The following is a 21,772-nucleotide window of genomic DNA, read 5'->3' on the forward strand; positions in this document are numbered from 1 at the left end:
AAGAGTTTTAAGAGTTGACAAACAGATGTGGTTATAAAACCACATATGAGGGTGTCCTGTTAGAAAAGTCTCAACAACTAAACTCAGGCTCTTTGTAGTGCAGGAAGAAGCCGCAGGGTGTTGTTAATCCCCATGACACCCACCTGCAACGTGTGGTCTCGTGGCAACAAAGTAGTAGCACTATCTCTGGTGTCACAAGCCAAGCGTAACCGAAGCCGGAGGCCCAGGACTCAGGCTCTATGACGCACCTACGGTCTGACTTCAAGTCCTCAAAGTTTCCACGGAGACACAACTTCTGACACTCCTGTGCCATAATACGACCATGTGGTGCAACAAGGCACAGTGACTGCTCTCTGATCAGTTGCTCTAAAACACTTCTCCTATGCATGTTGTTAGAAAAACATGCAGAGAGAGATCAAACACTGGAGATAAGACAAGGAGGAAAACGCAGTAAATCACATGATATTCAGAAACAACTCAACTACATCCATCCAGAGGTGGGACCAAGTCATTGTTTTGCAAGTCCGAGTCAAGTCTCAAGTCTTTGCGCTCAAGTCCGAGTCAAGTCTCAAGTCATTGTTTTGCAAGTCCAAGTCAAGTCTTAAGTCAGGATGGGCAAGTTCAAGTCAAGTCCTAAACTTTGACAAAACGAGTCATAAACAAGTCATTATGTGTTTTTCACCAAATGTAATGACATCGATCAACAGAATAATACTTAATAATCAAATTGCTCTTTATTAGTCACATTAATAATTTAATAATCCATTTTCTCTCTGCTGGTAAAGTAACGTGTGTTTTTCTAATTTAAGAGGGATCAGTAAGGTAAGGCTACCGTGACGGTTTGATTCAGAAGGAGTTTAATGTATAAGATCCCTGATGTTGAGTCAACCAGAATGTTTATTTCCACTGTGTACAACATGTTGTAAGGGACCCACAATCTATCTTTATGCAAGGGATAATGTGCAGCGAGGCGGACTCTATGGGGAAAAGAACACCTGCATCTAGATCCCTCTGCAGGTGGTACTTTAAGTATATTTTTATGCTAATACTTATACTTTTACTTGTAACATTTTGAATGCAGGACTTTTTATTGTACAGGGTTCCTGCAGGTTTCGCCAACTCAAATTTAAGACTTTTTAACACCTTTTTAAGACCACTTTGAATAGAATTTAAGACCTATTTCACGGCAATAAAGTATGAAGGAAAATGTATATAAAGAAGAAATACGTCCCATAATCACCTACAAAGTAAATGTATTCATGTTCAACATAAGAACAATGACTGAACACAAGAACAATGACTGAACACAACAGCGTAACAGTACAGAACTGTGTTAGCGTGTTAGACAAAAAGTGTGTATGTGTGTGCGTCTGTGTGTGCTTGAGTGTGTGTGTGTGTGTGTGTGTGTGTGTGTGTGTGTTAGGGCTGTGCAATTAATCATATTTTAATCGCAATTACGATTTTAGCCTGCCACAATTACGAAAACAACATAATCGGAAAAAACGATTATTTTGCTTTGCTAGGTTGTGACAGTGCACTACAACATATTTGATCTAATGAATTTTTTAGTAATGTATCATTTATTTAATTAATTTTTGTATTGGTTTTTCAGTTGAATTATACGTTCAGGGTAATCAACAGTTAAAAAGATACTGTTCAAATTATTATTTGTTTTAAAGTTCAATAAATGGATGTTTTCAAAGTCAATGAATAATCATATTTAATAATCGTGATATTAATTATTGACCAACATAATCTTGATTATTGCCATAATCGAGCAGCCATAGTGTGTGTGTGTGTGTGTGTGTGTGTGTGTGTGTGTGTGTGTGTGTGTGTGTGTGTGTGTGTGTGTGTGTGTGTGTGTGTGTGTGTGTGTGTGTGTGTGTGTGTGTGTGTGTGTGGTGTGTGTGTGTGTGTGTGTGTCTGAGAGAGTGACAAGAGCTATATTCAGAGCTCTGCTGCCTTAGCTACACTATTTCATCGTTGCTGTTGTATGATTGGTGTTTAGCTACGGTAATTAGCGTCTACAGCACCTCCGCTTTTAGGGTTGACGTAGACCCCAAACTTCGCCCGGAGGTCCCCCGGTGTTGTTGCGGGAGCTGCTGCATTAGCTGCTGCTGCACTAGCTAACGCTACATTAGCAAAACAAACACTAATTTATTTTGCAAAAGGTGCAGCGGGCTTCAAACACGTTCCCTCCACTGGTTTCAACCAAGCACTAGATGTTTTCCAACCAAATACGGTTGAACTTACACTTACCCATATTTATTTGTAAGTAGATTCGAAGATAGGCTACATGAGCTGAAGCATGGTTGCTAGGTTACTAGCTGGGTGTTCTCCAATAAGGGGCCGGGGGAAACAAAGTTAGTGATCACTGGTTCCATGTTGATTTAATTCAATACAAATTGTTGGGGGGAACTGAAAGGCTATTACCGTGCTGGTTACTTTGCAGCCCGGACATTTCCCCCAAAACACATTTAGACGCTATCGCAACATAGAAGTACCTTTCAAATCCGATAATTTTTAAGACCTTCTGAATCATATTTAAGACCTTTTTAAGGCCTTAAATTCTGATTATCAAATTTAAGACTTTTTAAGACTTGTTAAGACCCCGCGGGAACCCTGATTGTAACTTTTTTTAATTGTCTGAACTTCTCCCACCTCTGACAATAAATCCTGAGTGGTTACCAAAAAAGAACCCTGCTCTGAAGGTTATTTTCATTTTACAAATCCTGCACTCAGCTTTGCTTTCTCTAATATCATTGAAAAGCAGCCAGATGCTGCTTCTTTTTTCGGTTTTCGCTCATTTCTTGACTTTTTTCCGACGCTCTTACATTTAAATCCGGCTCCCCATCTTCCCGTCGCTCTGTGCAGCTGACCTGTACCACTACACATGCTGTGCCCCCCACCCTTCTTTCACATAATGGTATGATCCTAGTGTGTCCTCGCATATGATTGGTCGCATGGTGGGCCAGCTAAATAAAGACCCCGCCCCTGCCTGCAAGGATTCTCAGCAAGAGTAGGAGCGGCTGAAGATTCTGCTTTCCCCGACGGGAGTCTGCTCTTCTAGCGGCAGCTCGCGATCGGCGTGTTGGAGACCTCTGAATTAAGTAGCAAGTCACCTCAAGTCAGAAGGCTCAAGTCCAAGTCAAGTCCCGAGTCATTGGTGTTCAAGTCCAAGTCGAGTCGCAAGTCTTTTGTGATGTTGTCAAGTCGAGTCTCAAGTCATAAAATGTGTGACTCGAGTCTGACTCGAGTCCAAGTCATGTGACTCGAGTCCACACCTCTGCATCCATCCCATCTCCACTTTTACAGAAAAGAGAGCACATGGAGTTCAAGGATGAGGCTGGTAATGTTGAACAGTTTTGTCAACAAAAGGAGTTCATGAAATGGAACATTGCATTTATTGAGTTATGTATATCCATACTGTCATTTTCAGTAGCAGCTGCCGTAGACTTTGGGAGCTAAATTAATTTAAAGTTTGTTCAAGTGTTTGAAAGTTGAATATATACACTTTATCAAAGCAGTAGGTTGTTTCTCTTGAACAATGATAATTGTCAATTGAAAGCAAAGTCTCCTAAATGTTAAATGTTCTGGGCTAAAAGTGTTTCGTTATTGCTAAATCTGATTTTAGAAATAATCTGATTAGGTCATCCAAGCGTCTTTGAGTTTCCTGAAAAGCGCTATACAAGTCTCATGTATTATTATTATTATTATTATTATTATTATTATTATTATTATTATCCACTGTAGGCCTTTTTCCTTAGAAATATTTTACTCTGTATTTCCAGGGAAATGTAATTCCTCTGAATGTTATCTCCCTCCCCTGGCCCCATATTTATTTTTTACCTACCCTAATACTCTACCACTCATGTCTTTCTGCACTGTTCTCACAATTGGCTCCAGACCTTATTTGTTTCTTATGAATTGTTGTTCAGTGCTGTTTTTTTGTTGTAGACAAAGGTTAAGAGTCCAATTCAGCACGTACACATCCGAGCACGTACACACAGACACACACGCGCACGCACACAGACACACACAGCTGCTCTGTGAACTAAGCATGAGAGTGATGGAATGTAATGCCTGTAATGGAATGCTCACACAGACGCCAAAGCCTGCTGTACAATATCAACAGAGCCCAAAGTGCGTCATAGCTCTCACAGCTGACACTGTGTGTGTGTGTGTGTGTGTGTGTGTGTGTGTGTGTGTGTGTCTCTCTGTTATGCACCTCCCTTTAATCTCTCTCTACTGTAAAGCCACACCAGTCCTGGTGATGTATGAGCCTCCAAATCAGAAGTCCTGGGTGTTGTCCTCACTTCGGGGGAACATTGGCAGCATATTAACCTAATATGCAGTGTCTGTGGTATGTGGAGCATTGATGCTATGAATGGAGCGTCACAGTGAGGCCAATTACTCATTGGTGTTTTGGTCTTGTAGGCCTTGTATATGACATGGTAGCTCCTTTCTAATGATTGCATTTTTGATGAGAACATAAACAGTCAATTCACACAACTTCACATATTAGTCCATATCTTCTTAAGAGGATAAGGAGTGAGTTTTAGGTTACTGATTCAAGCGTAATGAGCTGGTGACACTTTTGTTGTACTATATATTTTTCAAGCCCCACTGCTGTACATACCTGCTTTAACACTGAAACAGAATTCTACACAATCTGAAGTGGTGGGAAGCAACTTACATTTAATCAAGCACTAAACCTAAGTACAATGTATATTTCTTTAAGATACATATTGGACTTTTTACCTCAACAAAATGTGGTCAAATTCTATAATAGGATACTCTGCTAGAGGTCAAACTAAACAATATATAAAGTAGTTACAATGCGCTCCACCTTCACTAGGTTGTTATATTGTGTTAAAGCATCGGTGATAATATTTTAGAAATATGATATACTACACAATCATATAACTCTCTTAAAGGTATCATTCTACCCCACACGTTCTTATATCTTTAAATGTATACTTGTATTGCTACTTTACTTAAAGTGGACCTATTGTGCTATATTGGAAACATATATTGTAGTAAGACCATACCTATACAAAACATGTCTGTGAAGTTTTGTGTTTGGGGGGGGGCTGGGAAGGGCGATATATCCAGTCTCTGATTGTGTTACGTGTTACTTGTTTGATTCTGAAATTGCATATATTTATATAAATACATGTAGCCTGTTATTGTCTCATTATACCGCACTGTCAATGAATCAAAGCAAATATATAAGTCATCATGAACACATCTGTCCATCAGACAGAGGGCTGCTGTGCCTCCTGTCATCGTTAATGGACATCTCTTTAAAATGACCGCTCAGAGGAGATGAGTTCTCATTTCTCTAACCGCCTGCTGCTTCCCCTTCTCTCTCCTCCGTTCCCCTCCTCGACTCCGTCGCTCGCATCTCCTGTGGGCGGGACTAAAACACGAGGATAGGAGTCGAGGAGGGGAGAAAAAAAAAGAAGGAAATTAGCGAATTGAGAAGCCTTCCTTGTGTGTGTCTCCTGCTCTCATCAGCGTCAGCCACGCCCCTGATTGTTTTCACCTGTGCCAGTTACCTTTTGTTTAAATTCCCCAGCCTTGTCTTGTCTTGTGTCAGTTCGTCTTGTCCTGTCTCCATGTCAGTAGTCTGCTTACCAGTGATCACTTATCTTATCTCAAGCCTGATTCATGCTCCTGAATTACTTTGTAAGTTTTGTTCCTCACTAAGTGAGCGATTTATTTGTGCCTTTTTTGACCTCGATAGTGTCGATAATTTTGTCAGTTTTGTAAACCTATTTGGATAAAGTATTGTACTCATACTTTACCTCTGTCCATTTGAGTCCTTTTACCTTGTGTTTCCAAGTTCGTGACAAATATACATTCATACTATGCCTAACAAATTCAGTTAGGCCTACCAACCACCAGGGCCAAAGCTACAGTTGAGGACAGCAAGATGGTTTTCTTAATACTTATTCCTGCAAATTTAGAGGGAGGTCGGAGGAACGGGATGGTTTTCTTATAAGCCAACTATAACATTTTTCCAATTACACCATTCCATTGCGTAATTTCGAAACTAAATGTGGTTAGTATTCTTCCCATAATATGTAAACAGTATTAATTAATTGAACAGATACAGTTTCAGAGTTTGGTTGGAAGCTAGTTTAATTAAATCTTAGATGTGCAGTGTAGGAAATTTGAGACCTTAGTGCTGGTCACCTGTAAGCTTGGTGGCTTCTTGGTCAGACAGCTACAGTTAACACTAGTAACTACTAATGCTTTTGTTTTAGCTCCAACGCTGTGATGCTCCCCAGCTACAGTCCTTAGCTGTGTCATAATTGGTATGGATGTGTGGATCTAAAGGTCAGGCTTAACTGCACCGCCTCCACCCAATGGGACACTCATGCTTCCCAAAAATCCAAATCTACTTGGGCGGTCATCATCGACTAAGCATGGTTAAAATTCCCCAAGTGTACAATATCACCACAAAGGTGCCCACAAACATCTGACGAAGTAAATAAACAAGTCTCCCAATGCTTTAGTTTGAAGAGTTAACAAATGACAAAAAGTGCAGAAGAGTAATCTAAAAAACTTGTATTTCCTCGGCAGTGCCATGTGATTAATATCATGTGCAGGCTGTTGACAAAAACAAACTAGAGAGTTCTTTCCACGCTTTTGTTTATTCCTCCTCCCTCCAGAAGTCCCATGAGCTCAGGTCAAGTCAGTTTTAATTTTACAGATTGTCTCCCAAGGGCTTTAATCCGTCAACAACATTTATCTTCTTAGACACTTGAACTGGTTTAGGGAAACTCATTTAAAGTCAAGATATTTACCAGTGAATGAGCTTAAGTGGCCATAAGTATAGCACATATTATCTACTTGACAGAATAGTAAAGCAAGGTCAGTAAATATGTCTTTCAAACCTGTAATCACTTTGGTTCAGTGGATGCTGTACTGTGGTTTTCTAGAAAAATATAGTATGAGGGCAATACTGTGGCGCTGATCTTGTGATATCAATTATTGCGAGAACATGACGCCCTATACAAGATGGAGCCGCGGACATAAACAACAACGCAACTTCGGAGCTCCGTAAAAACAAAGCTGTCCATGCCGTCTGACGATATTTGACAAGATTTTCACTTTTTTGGAGTAATTATTATACTTTTTGACGAGCAAAAACATTGTTTTCTATCATCACTTCACCCAGCATCTTGGTATGAGGGCGCAGGGCCCCTGTTACCGGTTTAGACAAAACCCTTCTGTAAATATAAAATTAACATCAGAATCAGAATCCTTTATTGTCTCGCAACGGGGAAATGTACACGACAACATCTATTTGTTGCTCCTTTTAAGTTGATTAAAGTTAGATTGTTCCCAAACGATTCCTGAAAATGTTTCCAAAAAACATGTTTATGGACACTATAGCCTAATGATAGCACTTAATCAGTTCTAGCTCTAAATCAGAGTTGTCTCAGTACTATGATATATTGTCCTCAAAATTTTCTGTTGATAGTCTTGGGCAGGTTATTTTTAAAATAAAAAAACATCTAGGCTTCCTTTGGCTGCTGCTCGTCCCAAGAAGTAACTGATGTAGCAACAAACTCTGTTGTCGAGCACTTCCGATAGTTGTTTATTTACTTAACTCTAAACCTCTAAAGTTCCACATATCCTCTGGTATTCATACTCGTCCTGATTATTGGCAGTGACGCATGTGTACAGTGTCTCACTCACGTTCGCACAAAGAGGAGGGTGCTAATCTCACATAAAGGGGAGGAATCCAAAAGCCATGCAGAGGCTTCCTGAAATATTGAGTGTTTTCTATGTGCTGTACTTCAGGTCAGTGGGTTTATGTGTACAGTATCTGTCCCACAACAACGTTTTTATGCAACTGTTCCCCGGGCTAATGGAATATAATTGTTCTCATGAGTCAGAATTTCCCTTTTGTCATCAGACATTAACTTCCCCTCTCGTTTATAGATTCTCATTGAGGTGGGAAGTTTGTTACAGTATTTCTCCCCAGCCGTTGCTTCCCCCCCAATCTTCTCTGTCTTCTGCTTTTGTGGACACAAATACATTCGGGAAAAACCTCTGTGCTCAATGCACTTTAACTTTTGATAACCTAAGTTACTTATTCAAAACTCTCTGAATGTTTTATGGCGAGCGTTCTTTGCGTGGAACCTTGGATTCTTTTTACTTTCTGTACGTGTGGGTGCATGTGATGATGAGTGGTTGGGGAGTACAGAGGGTGAGAAAGGTCCATCGAAGTCACACTTGCGTGCGTAATACTCTTGTCAAAATCCCCAAATGCTTTGTAAATTCCACTTTCTGGATTGGATTTTCTTCTCTTTACCAATTTGTAGAAGTTTATTTAGTGTGGATGAAGCTGATTTTTTTTTGTTGAGCACCCATCTCCAGAAAAAAACTCACAAATAGTGTGTGTCTCCTAAGCCTGATGTAACGTTGGGTTACGTATTGTAACCCTTATTATAGTAGCACAGGCGGAGCCCTCTACTGGACTCTATGGGTACTACCTTACCCTGCGAGCATTCTCCCACTGAGACTTCTATAGACGTAGCCGTCCTTGGGCGGGCCTACCTGAATGCGCGCGCATCACACCGTATAAAAGGAGGCCTCGCCTCCTGACTATCATCCTACACCTCTCTTCAGCGAGCGGAATAGGACAGACAGTGCCCTGATTAGAGGGCTCCGCCTGTGCTAATATAACAAGGGTTACAATACGTAACCCAACGTTATATCTCTCACAGGTTCCGCCCTCTACTGAACTATATGGGTACAGTGGGTGGAGCCCTGATGTATCCAACTGTCATCCAACAACAACATTCCACTCTACTGCACCTGACCGGCTTTTCTGGTCAGCAGCTGCTGCCCCACATTCTCCTTTAACCCGGTTGTAACCGAGGAGAAATCTGGGCTGTGGCTGACAGAGCACACCCTGCTGCGCTTACCTCGCAGAAAGTGTGCACCCTATCCGGCGGCTGGGTGTGCGGCTGAGTACTTCCGGTTTGAGTACAGAGTTTTGACAGCTTGACAGTTTGACAGTTTGTTATGTCACACCGAGAGCAAGAATGAGCGGATTTCGGGTAAAGAAAAGCGATTGGCCTTCCAGCGTGTAAGAAAGTCGGCACTACATTGCTGTGTGCCCCTTTGTACAAATTCGTCCCGTTATCAGAATCAGAATACCTTTATTAGTCCCACAGAGGGGAAATTTGCAGCGTTGAAGCAGGAAAGAGCCACAGACAGCTTAGTGTTGAATATCTTATGCGTTAAAAAGTACTAAGTTATAATATAATAAACAATATGATAAAAAAGTACTAAGCAAATATGAACACATCACCCCCATCCTTAAAGCACTACACTGGCTACCCGTGGAACTGAGGATTGAATTCAAGGTCTCCGTCCTCACCCACCAGTGTATCCATGGAACTGCCCCTCCCTACCTCAAGGAACTCCTCACCCCCCATACCTCCTTGCGGACCACCCACTCCAGCAGCTCCAACCTCCTCAGACCCCCCAGGACTAAGCTGCGTACTATGGGAGACCGGGCCTTCTGCTCGGCTGCTCCCAGTCTGTGGAATGCTCTCCCCGACCACATAAGAGCACCACAGACCGTGGAGGCTTTTTAAAAAGGCCTCAAAACCCACCTATTCAATAGAGCCTTTCCCTAGACCTTTTATTTTATTTGCATTGTTTGTTTTGTATTGCTTTTCATTCTACCATGTTGTGTGCTGTGTTTATACTGTTCATGCTCACTGCTTGTAGCACTTCGGGATTTGAAGTAAAGTATGAAATGCTTTATAAATGAAACCCATTATCATTATTAAATAAGTTTCTATATCTTAACGCATAATAGTTTAAATGTTCTACTCTAACTGTGTTTATGTGGGCACCATTTACACCAAGGCAAATTCCTCGTATGTGTTAACCTACTTGGCTCTAAATCTGTTTCTGATTCTGATTCTGAAAAAGAACATACATTAACAAGTCAGATGGTCACAGTGTGCTGTAGCTTGTTACGAAAAGCTTAATAGCTCATGCAAGGTTCACGTCTGCAGCAGGCATCAGCTGATGACAGATGACTTTGTGACGTCTGTTTTTTAAATGCATGGCATTCCTTTTACGCTCATTCCCACAAGCAACTCCTCAAGGGTCATATGCCAAATGTCACAGTATTCGTTACATGTATAAATAGGGTGTAAACATGTATGTGTCAGACAGCGTAAATATGTACATGAAACAAGCAACAAATCATTAAGTCTGGAAAATGCAGTTCTCCTACAGGAGTTAAATCGGAGCTTATTTTCTTTCTCTTGACTAAGTGGAGATAACGAGCACGCAGCCAGAGTAGAGCAGCAGAGCTCACTTGGATGGTCTGCCTTCTCATTTTGCTGTTGCGTCACTCCATTCTCACATGGCCTTTCCTGTTAGACGTCAAACACCTGTCCATTCTCAGTTTGATGAATAAGCGGCCAGCAGGAGGGTCATGGGGGTGCAATGCATCATCACTCTGCATCACAAGATAATCATAGGGTGCCAGCGAGTGCATCATCAGAGGAGTGGCGGAGCCAGGACATTTTCAGTGGGGTGGCCAGGATGGAACCAGTGATCATTTTGCCTGGGATGGCATTGAAATCACTATTATATGAACATTAAAATACATCTCACTAGAAAATATAGGGGTTATTTAAGGCACCTACAACACACCTCTACATATTTGGGATGATAGTGGTGGAATAGACTCAACATAATATTCAGTATATCTAACTATTTTTTTCATTATCCCCACAGGCAAAGTATCAACAAAGGTTACATTATAGAAATGTAATGCAATATACAGATGTTTAGCTTTTGGGATCAGCAGCCCTATGAGCTCATTTTCTCTCAGTGTATCATCAGGAATACAGAGACACACAACATCACTTTAAATAAGAGTTTTTAAATCAATTATGGTAAGAATAACATCTTAAAGCACAATAACAATAAACAATAGCCCTTAACCCTGTAAGGCCCCCCGGTTGTAATTTTACCAAACATTACTTTAAGCTATCCAAAAAGTCAGTAAATGTTTTTGCTTTTTTTAAAAGATTAACTTATCATAGTCAACAGGTCCTTTTGTTCAGCCTCATCAATGCTATTAGGGTAGGAAATGTGTTTATACACTACATTTTCCTATATACACAAAATAACCATTTCTCTCAAATATTGTTCAGAAATCGGAAAAAATCTGTGTGATACGTGAGCACCTTCTGCTTTGCCGAGGATAATTCCATCCCACCTCACAGGTGTGGCATATCAAGATGCTGATCATGACAGCATGACTTATTGAACACGGTGTGCCCTTAGGTCGGCCACATATAAAAGGCCACTCCTGAAACGTGCAGTTTTTGCTTTATTGGACTGTGTTCCACACTCAGTGGAAATGGCCATGACATGGGACCTTTAACGTTCTAAAACTTGTTTGGGCCCCATGTTTGGGTGTGGCCAATAGGGTGGCCAGGATTCAGCTGGGGGGGTGGCCACGGCCACTCCCAGCCACCCCCCAGCTCCGCCACTGCCTATCAGAGAGCCTCGTCATCAGTGGGTGGAAGAGGGTGAGGCGTCATTAGAAGTCTTTAGTCCGGAAAACACACTGGTTATTCTGCTCCTGTAATAAACCCTGGAGTAGGGAGACTTATATCAAGTGCTATCGAAATATATAAAGATAAAAACAGTATTTAGGAATACACAATGTTTTTATCCCACAAGAATTATGACTTATTATTTCTTCCATTTTTCCCTTTTAAACTGTGGTTTTCTCTGGAAAGTTTTGTCCTTGTGACGATGTGAGGGTCTAAGGACAGAGGTGGTCGTATTGTCATACTGATATTCTGTACAAACTGAAGTCCACTGAGACAAATGTGACCATTTGTGATATTGGGCTATATAAATAAACATTGATTGATTGATTATTAGCGGTTGTCACTGTTAAGGATGATTATTAGTATTATAGACAGGTATTAAGAGGTATGCATATCTATCATTAGATGTAAGGATTGCAAAAGGTTTTGTTGTCACATGCTATTCAGTATCGTGCGAGAAATCTAGATTTGCATAAGGCTGTGCCTACAATGCCTCTACGATAATCACATGTGAGAATTAAAAATAAGAAAAGGTTAATTCTACATTTATATAATTTAGTATGGCATTCCTTCGCCTCACTTAATGTAAATAATATTCCTATCTTTTATTTTGTTGTTAGCTGTAAATGGCCCTTCAATAGTGTTTTAATTGTCAAATAGTTACAGTCAAGTCCTGTTTTATTTCGATTTTTGAAATGTTTATATTTTATAGTTGTTCATTTTTTACTCTTTTTCATTTCTAATTATGTGCAATGCCTTGTTTTTAGCTCTGTAACAAAAACATTTCCCAATTTGGGATCCATAAAGTACATCTATATCTTACTCTTGCTTTGCTTTAGTGGTTTCCTCATATTCCTTTATCATAATGAAATATCGACCGACGTGGTTAACCGTAGATATAAGTTATTGAATAACATCCAGACAACAGACAGTTTAGGAAGGGAACTTTATTTAAATAAATAGCCACATAAATACACAATCTTTCTTGAACTGACATTCTCTCTTCTCCTCACTCACTCTCTCACACCAACACACAACACACACACACACACACACCACACACACACACACACACACACACACACACACACACACACACACACACACACACACACACACACACACACACACACGATCAAGTTACAAACCAGGAAATAGGATCTTATTTTTTTTTATCAAAAAAGATAACTGCATCAAGAGTCTTAGTGTTTCAATAGTTGTGAAGAATTGTTTTCGTCATGAGAAATAAAATATAAATAAAGTGCAATTTTCGCTTCTATTTACACAGCAAGTTCAAAGGTCCGATACAGAGAAGAGAGAGAGGTCCGAGAAGGTCTCAAAAGGGCCATTAAGCTTTCTTTCTTTAATGTAATGATCGGAGATGAAGACCTCAGATCAGGAGCTTGTTCAAAGGCCACAAGTGTTTGTAGTGAGTGCAATAACCAAAGTTGTTCTATAGAAACATCAACACTTTTTCCAAAACAGAACTTGGTTTGCAAAAACACTGCTCTTCTACAAGTTGTTTCACAGATATGAGAGGGCTTAATAAGCTTATAATATTACACATCTCGTTCAGCCTTAAACTGTTGTGAAGTTCAGCTTCCAGCACAACATAGTATTGCTATATCCTGACTTTTTTTTCTATTTCTAGAAAAGTACAAAAATGAATACCACCATGGTAAGCTATAGGTATAGATAGCACTTGTAGCTTCGGGATTTGGTGGTTGCCAGAGTGTTCCCATGGCAACAGCTAAGGAGATCATGTGAAATAGTTTGCTAACCACCTTGCTAAATTTTTTTGAGACAGCATTCAAAGTGAGTAGTCAGTAGTGTATCTTGATAGATCACTCATCTCTTGTGCTCTTTGGCTCTTTAGTAAACCCAAATTCTTCCTTTCAGTTAAAGACCTACAAGCATGCTGTGAGAAGAAACAACATTTTGAAATGCCTTGAGTCTTTTCTCTCAATTTCTACAGTAACATGTTTTTATGTCACACAAATAGTACCTTTCTAGACAGCTAGCTAGCACAGCAAAGAGGATACATTACAAATAAGAACACAAACACCTCAGGCAAATGTACATTTGACCATCCTATATAACGCCTTATGCTTCCTTGGTATTTCAATGTGAAATATTGCACATTCCCACAAGTCTTTGTTCTGTGCATTTGAAAATGTTGTTTCCTCTGATTACTGGGATTGACACCATTTTCTTAAGGGATTCTTTTTACAGGTTTCCTAATTTGTTGCCTGTGGAGGTAGTAAAAGCTCTAACGAGAAGGTGTTTTATCAAACAAGGGAATACGGATCAGTGTATCCACATGTGTAGGGTTGCTACCAAGCTGAAGGAATGTACCTGTTGTGCTTTACTCAATCAGTGAGACACCATCGTCCTTCAGTTTTTGGCTGATGAGGATGTAGCAGTCTTTTGCGGCTTGAGGTAAAAGCAGCATTTGCGTAACTATAATTATCTTGCACAGAAAAAAAAAAAAATCACAGTTTCAATACAAATGAACTCCTTCAGTGAAGCTTTAGACATCTATACTGCATGTTAATTGCACTGCTACAGAGAGATGTCTCTTAGAAAGGCGAACAAAGTGGAAAAAAAATGTTTGGTCTTCTGTCCAGTCAATTGAAAAACATAGAGAACAGGAAATGACACAAAAGTGTCTATAACAAGAAGGAAGAGGGAGCCTTCCGGTATTCAACATAAGGTCGCGTCTCAGAAAAACACGCATCAAAGCACGGGAGATGCAACTTTATCAGCTACCGTCAACTCCATTTCATTCAAGTGACACTATCATCAGGGCGCTGCCTTTCAGTCTATTATTGCTTCTCTTGCTCTCTGATACGGGTTTAGCGGCCTTGTCCAGAGTCTGATTATTGCTTAGTCTTTAGCTTATATGCTATTAAAGTATACACAACATACACATTCTTCCCATGTGTACCGCATGTTGTTAAATGAAGTGTACATGTGTCGCTTGCATCTGCTTTTGTTTCTTCTTCCTCACTTCTGCTTTTTTTCTTTTTACGGCTCCAAATCTTTATCTTCCACAAAGAAAAAAATATCTGGTCGTGATCGTTTTACTTCACCATCACACAGCTACTGAGCTTGCTGCTGTGTGGACAGACACGAGTCCTGCTGGTCCGGGTCTGTGCTGGAGGCCGAGTCCGTGCTCCACGCCCCTGGCTTGGACATGATGGGGAAGGTGCCTTGTGTTGTCGACTGGGGCAGCTGTTGGAGGCCGATGTGGGAGGGAGGGGGGGTTTCCTGGCTGATGTGGCAAGACGAGCCTCAAGGAGGTAAGCAGCGGAGGCCAGGGGGACAGAGAAGAGGCGTAGCAGGCTGAGGAGGATGATGAGCAGCAGCCGGAGGAAGGAAGTCTCTAAGCTCTGTTTCCACGGGCTGTGCTGTTAAACCCACTGACGTTTGCTGAGGAGGCAGGGCGGAGGGGGTAGGGGTGTCAAAGATGGACGAGGAAAGCAAACACTGTAGCGGGTGGAGGAGAGGGTGACTGCTGCCCGGACGAGAAACAGCAGGGGATTCTGGGTAGATGCGATCGGGAGCAGCTTGGACCAGAGGCTGAGGTTGGATCTGGATCTGTAGCATCCTGAAAAAATAGAGACAGAAGATCAGACTATTAACATCAGGGCTGTAAAGTCTGACCTGATTGGCCACCTCAGACATCAACATCAACAGTGTGCTCTTGAGTAATATTGCTCACGTTTCTCACCTTTGCTGGGTGCAGCACCTCCTCCAGCATGGCTGCGGTGTTCAGAAGCGCCGGACCCAGAGACCCTCGGCTGCCGCGGTTACAGGAGGGGGGAAGAAATGACTTGCCTCGTCAGACCTTTGATCTATTCAATCCCAGAAGCCCTTTGGTGCGTGTGTTTTTCCTCAGCTGCTGCGGAAAGCTTGAGGCCTGTGAAAAGACAGTGGAAAGTTATTGAAAATGCTCCTTTGATCGCATAAAGTGACACATTATAAAAAAAGATGGATGAATCAGAGTGGATGAATGCACTGTACCTTGTGTGAGGGAGGTGTCAGAGGCTCGGCGACCCTCCTGGAAGCTGACAGCGGGCAGGCTGCCCTGGGCCTGGGGCAGGAGGTGGGAGGAGAGGGTCAGGGGGTCTCAGCAGGCAGCAGGGCTCCACTTTCAGCACGAGAGGGCCAGAAGTGTTGACATCCCACCCCATAGCATCCTGCAAAGTGTGGGCTGGACTAGACGAGGACTTCAGACAGCCGTCAGAAGAGGCACCATCGGAAGGACAGACCACAATGCCTACAGAAACACAACAGGCAAAACAATTAAAACGTTGGATATGCAACAGTGGGCATCAAAATGTGCTGTATAGTGAAGCCTTTCAAACTAATGGTTTATGTATAACATACTTACATGGAGGGTTGCACTGGTGGAAACGGGCCGACACCTCAGCCAGTGTGTGTCTGCGGGAAGTTGTGCTGGGAGGGAGCAAAGGCGCAAAGGTTTGTGTTGCCTCCTCTTCCTCCAGGTCTCTGGGTCGCACCTCTTCACTGATGCTGGTCTCCAGCAGGCTGTTGGGGGAAATGGAGCGGTTCCAGAGCAGTCGGTTTAGGCTGGCCTCCACTGGAAACACCACACGCTGAAACACAAAGAGTGGGACCGTTAGTAGAAGATAATGGCGAACTCTCCTAACACTGAGCTGCCGACAGTAGAAGGCTGTCAAGTTTAATCAATTTTTACCTGAAACAATCCAGCTTGGTCATACTCCATCTCCGGGTACACTGGAGCAGTGCTTTGGGCAGGAATGGAAAATGCTGTAGATGTAAAGCTTTCAGCTGACTCCATGATCGCCTAGAAACAAGCACAAGGCACACAACGTTTTAGAATCCAAGTATAAAGTGGCAGGTTACATCACAATGAAATGGAGGGCTACAGGAGGTAGACAAGTCATAGAGAGTGCACTTTTGATCTGTACACTGTCCTTTTTGTCAGCCTCTCTAATCTGACGTTGTATGACAATCAAATTGCTGGAGTGCTCACCTCTGGGCCGGGGGAGTCGGAAGTGCTCCTGGGTCTCTGGCTCCAGGTCTGCTGGCGGCTCAGCTGCTGGCTGCGGTGCTCTCTCACTCTCTCCAGCAGCAGGTAGTAGATAGCAGAAAAGTGGTTGTAGCTGCTGCTCTGCAGAGACTGTGGAAGAGGACAGACAGCAGATTAGTGGTGTTGCCGTTATCCTTCTGTGGCTCTTAATGCCAGCTTGTATCTGTCACTTTCTCTCTTTACAGCTTACTTTAGCTCTTCTCATCTTTATTGTTAGAGTTAAAGCAATATGTCTGTGTTCGGGCTTGCTGCCCTTGTTGAGTAAAATCTCTTTGGAGACGACATAGTAACAATTGAATCTTGAATTCACCTCGATAGTTTTTTGGCGGTCGATGCCCAGTGTGTTCATGATGCCCAGCACTGGTTCACTGTAGTCCCCCAGGTTGGAGTTGTACTCTGTCAGGGAGTGGCTGAGGGTCTGGTGGGCGGCTGTGGGGTCTGCCAGCATCCAGCGGTGCTGCTTGATCTGGGCCATGGTGATCCTCCGGGACGGGTCCACCACCAGCATCTTACGGATCAGGTTTTCACAGTCTGGAGGATGGAAAACAAGGAATGAGTCTTGGATTCACAACACTTGGAAGATTAGACAGTATTTTTTATGATTGTGTTGCCGTTATACCTTGAGACATGAAGAAAGGGATTCTGAATCGTCCCTCAGTGACTCTCTGTCTCAGTGCAGGAAGGCTGGGTCCATCAAATGGAAGCGAGCCGCAGACCAGAACATAAAGCACCACACCAAGGCTCTGTATAGAAAATAGCAAAACGGAGAACTTAAGCATATGAAAGAAAAAAATGCTAGAATTAATAATGCTGTCTATATATTACTTCTATAAGCTTACCCATATGTCCAGCTGAGGCCCCTCATACTCTTTCCCTTCAAACACTTCAGGGGCAGCATAAGGCGGGCTGCCACACCATGTAGCCAGGGGCTCCCCTGCATTATAGAAGTTTCCGAATCCAAAGTCTGTAAGACACAGAAAGAGATACACAAAACTGTTATTATTCAAACTTCTCAGTTTTCTCTGTTTCCAACATGAGGAGCTCATCGCGCTGAAAGTGCACGATGCCTTTCAGTGTATTTGTCAGTGACATGTCCTTATCATTGTCGAAAGACCAGATCATAATGAGCTTTAATATATAGTTTCCCACACATGAGACAGACAGTGGTATGAAAAGATAATATTAGATTCAAAACATGCTTTCTAATCAAAACAAATTAACCCTTCTAATCGAAGTCACAAACTACCAGACCTACCGGCTATTTTGATGTTCATGTTGGCATCCAGCAGCAGGTTCTCGGTTTTAAGGTCACGGTGAACAATATGGTGTTGATGGCAATAGTCCACGGCTGTAAGAATCTGCCAAAACTTCTTTCGCGCCTCATCTTCACTCATGCGGCCATTTGTCGTCAGGTGGTCTGTAGGGAGAGAGGATATTTTAATTCAATGCCAAGTTTCTGACTTGAAAATGTATATTATTTTATCTATTGGAGAACATATTTGGCCAATATTCATTTTAAAAGTAAAATATTAAAAAATTGAAAGCTGAACTCACCAAACATTTCTCCATTCTTCGCATACTCTGTCACAATGTACAGCATGTCTTTGGTCTCCATGACCTAAGCAAAAGGAAACAGGACAGAGTTTTAACTGACTATGCCATTGGCAGCTGGCTATGACGTAAAACCAGTTCCAAATTCATCTGTTTAGCCCGCTCCAGGCATCTCTTGGCATAAGAATGTTCTAACCACCAAATTCCTCGTCTCATTATTCCCTGTATCAATTATGTTAAAAACACACCCAAAAGGGAAATGTGGAAAATGCATATCTTTCGCACAGATAGACTGATCAAATGTTTGGAGATGTTCTTCCTGAGGCTGACACTAGTTGGCAACAGTCCTAGTGTTGTATTTCAACACTACTCCCCTATCTCTTTAATTCCAGGAAACTGAGAGACAAATTCACATGGGGCAGTATTCACCTGTACGTCTAGTCTAGTGTATCAAAAACACCATGAGTGCAATCACTCAATACACTCTTGCACTATGTAGGCCGGAAAGACGCAATTCCCAATTCATTCCTTGAGCTCATAAAAAGCTCCCACCCAGGAGAGCCCTCAGGAACAGGGCAGCTGAGCAGAAAGGTTGCAATACAAAGACTTTTTTGTTGTCAGATAACAAAGCCCTTTCTGGGAAAAGCTGCTGTGAATCAAATGTCACAAAATTAAACTGAATACTCCAGCTTAATCTTTTTCATCCACCAGCCCCTTTAGAAAACCAAGAGAAGAAGGATTCAATCCACCGCTCCTCAAAGCGGGGGGGGCAGTCTTTGTGTCCGATAGGGCAGCTCTCCGGGGCTCTGTCACCTTGAGGTGCTGCTGACGTCACAGCACTGAAGAGCAGGCACGGCACGTCAAGCACCCTCAAGCTATCCCAGAAGGAAGATTACCTCCTTAACATTCATATTTTCCATTTTGTTTTCCATAAAGTAGCTTTAAGGTTGTTTAAGCTGCAAAATATTCTAACCTAAAACATTTAATGGTCTCCTTATTCCATCAGATGCACATATTTGACAGGCCTTGTGCAGCATTTTATAAATATTGCTCATAATTCAGTCTGATATAATTGATAATTCCATATTATTTCCATATTTCCGCCATCGATTATCAAAAACGTGGTCATTTTTTCTGTCAATTGACTAATCAATTAGGGGACTACATTATTGCCGCTTTAGTGATTATCTGGCAGCTCCTCCAGTGTGACGGGATTGGCTCGAGCCATCCCCTGAATAGGAAAAAGCAGTTACAGATAATACAGGGATGGATTTTTGTGTTTGAGATCAGCAGAGGTTGTACTGCCGCACAGTAGTGGGGTGTTGTTCAAGGGGATAAGAGGAATGTGCCATTTACACAAGGTCAAACAGAGGAGACAAAGAGAAAGGGAGAGGCTTAAATTATCCTCGACTCGAGAGGGGAAACGAAATGTTACTCTCATGAAACCGGTTAGAGAAGCAGCAGCTGATTTATCAGCCAAAAGGTCTCAGACCACCTCCTTCCCTTCATCGAGTACCAACCATCTGACTCGCATCACCTCAGACAAGGGGCACGCAGATTAAAGAGGATGCATCACATGCAGGATACAAACAGAGGTCATCCATGTTAGACTTGAGAGCCACCTTTACCCTGACCTGATCATAATCCAATCTAATGCAATTATCGGTATATCCTTTTCTCGGTTAACAGTTAACAAGGTGATTTTTGTAAATTATTTACATTTCTGATATAGATTTATGGACAAATTGCTCCGTCTCGACAGGAGCTTGTTTGATTTGAGACATGATTTCACAGTAAATACTGCTTAGCTTCTTAAAATCAGACATTAAGTAGGTCTAATCTCATAAAGTAGCAAAACAGCACAGAGTTTAACAAAGGGCAGAATGAGTCCAAAGGAAGAAAAAAGAAAGGGCATTGTGTGTTTTGCCTTTTCTTGCCAGGCACGAGCCAGAACACCAGAAAGGCCATCCGAGGAGAAATAGTCATTATTTCCACTAAGTCTTCAATTGAATTGCAGGAAGGCTAATTGGGTTCATGTGAAGCGCTGACACTTTGCACTGGACTTTAACGGCTGGTAATTGGGCTCGATGTCCAAACCTGTGGACGAAGCTTTAACCAGAAGCGCTATCTCTACAATCTCTTCTACCAAAGTCCTGCAGTGAGCCGGTACAATATCACTTGGTTAACAAATTCTCCTTATTTGGCACGGCTGCATCCACATATCAATGATAACAACCACACTGTAACTGAGGGAAATCAATGTGCCCATATTTTGCAAAGCTTTCCACACCATTGCATTTTCCCTCCCAGATGCATGCGTGTGTTCAGACTGGCTCTCTGCACTTGGGGCCGTCACACAACCAAGCTTCGCCATTGAGGATGTAATACAGGTTGAACAACTACTGCTGCAGCCATGCATAGAACAACACTGCACAAACATGAACAATTATACACACCTGGTAGAGTTTGATGATATGAGGGTGGTTAAGCAGCTTCATTATCTGCACCTCTCGGTATATTTTCTCCAGGTTGGAGGGGTTCAATCTGGTCTTATCAATGATTTTAATGGCCACCTGAAAAGATAAATTGTAAATTATAATTTGAAAGGTTATGCATCTTTAAAAAAACAGCCACATAATTATAGCAGAGATGCTGACCTGTGTCTTGGTGACTTTATGTCTGGCCAGTTTCACCACGGCAAAGTTTCCCTTCCCCAGCGTGCGGATGATCTCGTAGAAGCCGACCTGCAGGGGTCTTCCCTGGGCCGAGCTGGACTGAGCCCCCTGGCTGCTCTCTGTCAGGATCACCATGGTGCATCAACAGTCTGGAGTTACAGCGTTGGGATAGGTTTGGGTAAATACCTGCAGAGAAAAACACTTGCTTTAATTTCACTGCATATTCAGATATAGTTTACATAATTGCATTACATTCTTATTTTGTGATGATATGTATTGGTGTGCACCAAAGGCAGGGCTCTACATCACATGCAGCAGGGTGAAAACTTGCTTGTATAACAAATGATGTCAGTGGGAGAAAGTCTCACTAGAGTGGACTGAGTAAGGTTCTATCAAAATGTTCTTCAGTGTTATCCTCTAAAAATATTTTTTTAAGCATACACATTTTCGAGTTTCTAAAAAAAATGATCAAAAACGGATAACTTCTCCTAATGTGTTAATCATATAGACATCATTTGATTACAAAATGTACGTTGCTTTTGTTAATGTTAAATAGAAAGTAAAAGACAAATCAGCTTAACTAAAAACGAAAGCACTTTTGGTTGTGCAAGAAAATTACAGAAACGGTTTATTGCCTCTGAGGTAGTAAAAAGTAGGTATTTTGGAGAGAGGAGTCTCGTCTTACCTTAAAAATCGGACATAAACCACCTTCTCTCAAAGTTCCCAGAAAAAATGTAAACCATTCCACAAGAAGAGGGGAAAAACAATAACGACAATAGGGAGGAAAAACTGTAGAAAACACGCGCGGAGCAACTTTTTTCTTCCGTCTTATTTTGAGGTGAGTTCAT

The 21,772-nt window shown here is 41.9% G+C and overlaps 1 pseudogene; it reads right to left on the reverse strand.

The window, feature by feature from the left end:
- Positions 1–14,701: 14,701 nt before the first annotated feature.
- LOC117533913 lies at positions 14,702–21,745 on the reverse strand (annotated as a pseudogene).
- Positions 21,746–21,772: the final 27 nt, after the last annotated feature.

This window comes from Gymnodraco acuticeps, unplaced genomic scaffold (assembly GCF_902827175.1).
Source record: "Gymnodraco acuticeps unplaced genomic scaffold, fGymAcu1.1, whole genome shotgun sequence".
Lineage (NCBI taxonomy): Eukaryota > Metazoa > Chordata > Actinopteri > Perciformes > Bathydraconidae > Gymnodraco > Gymnodraco acuticeps.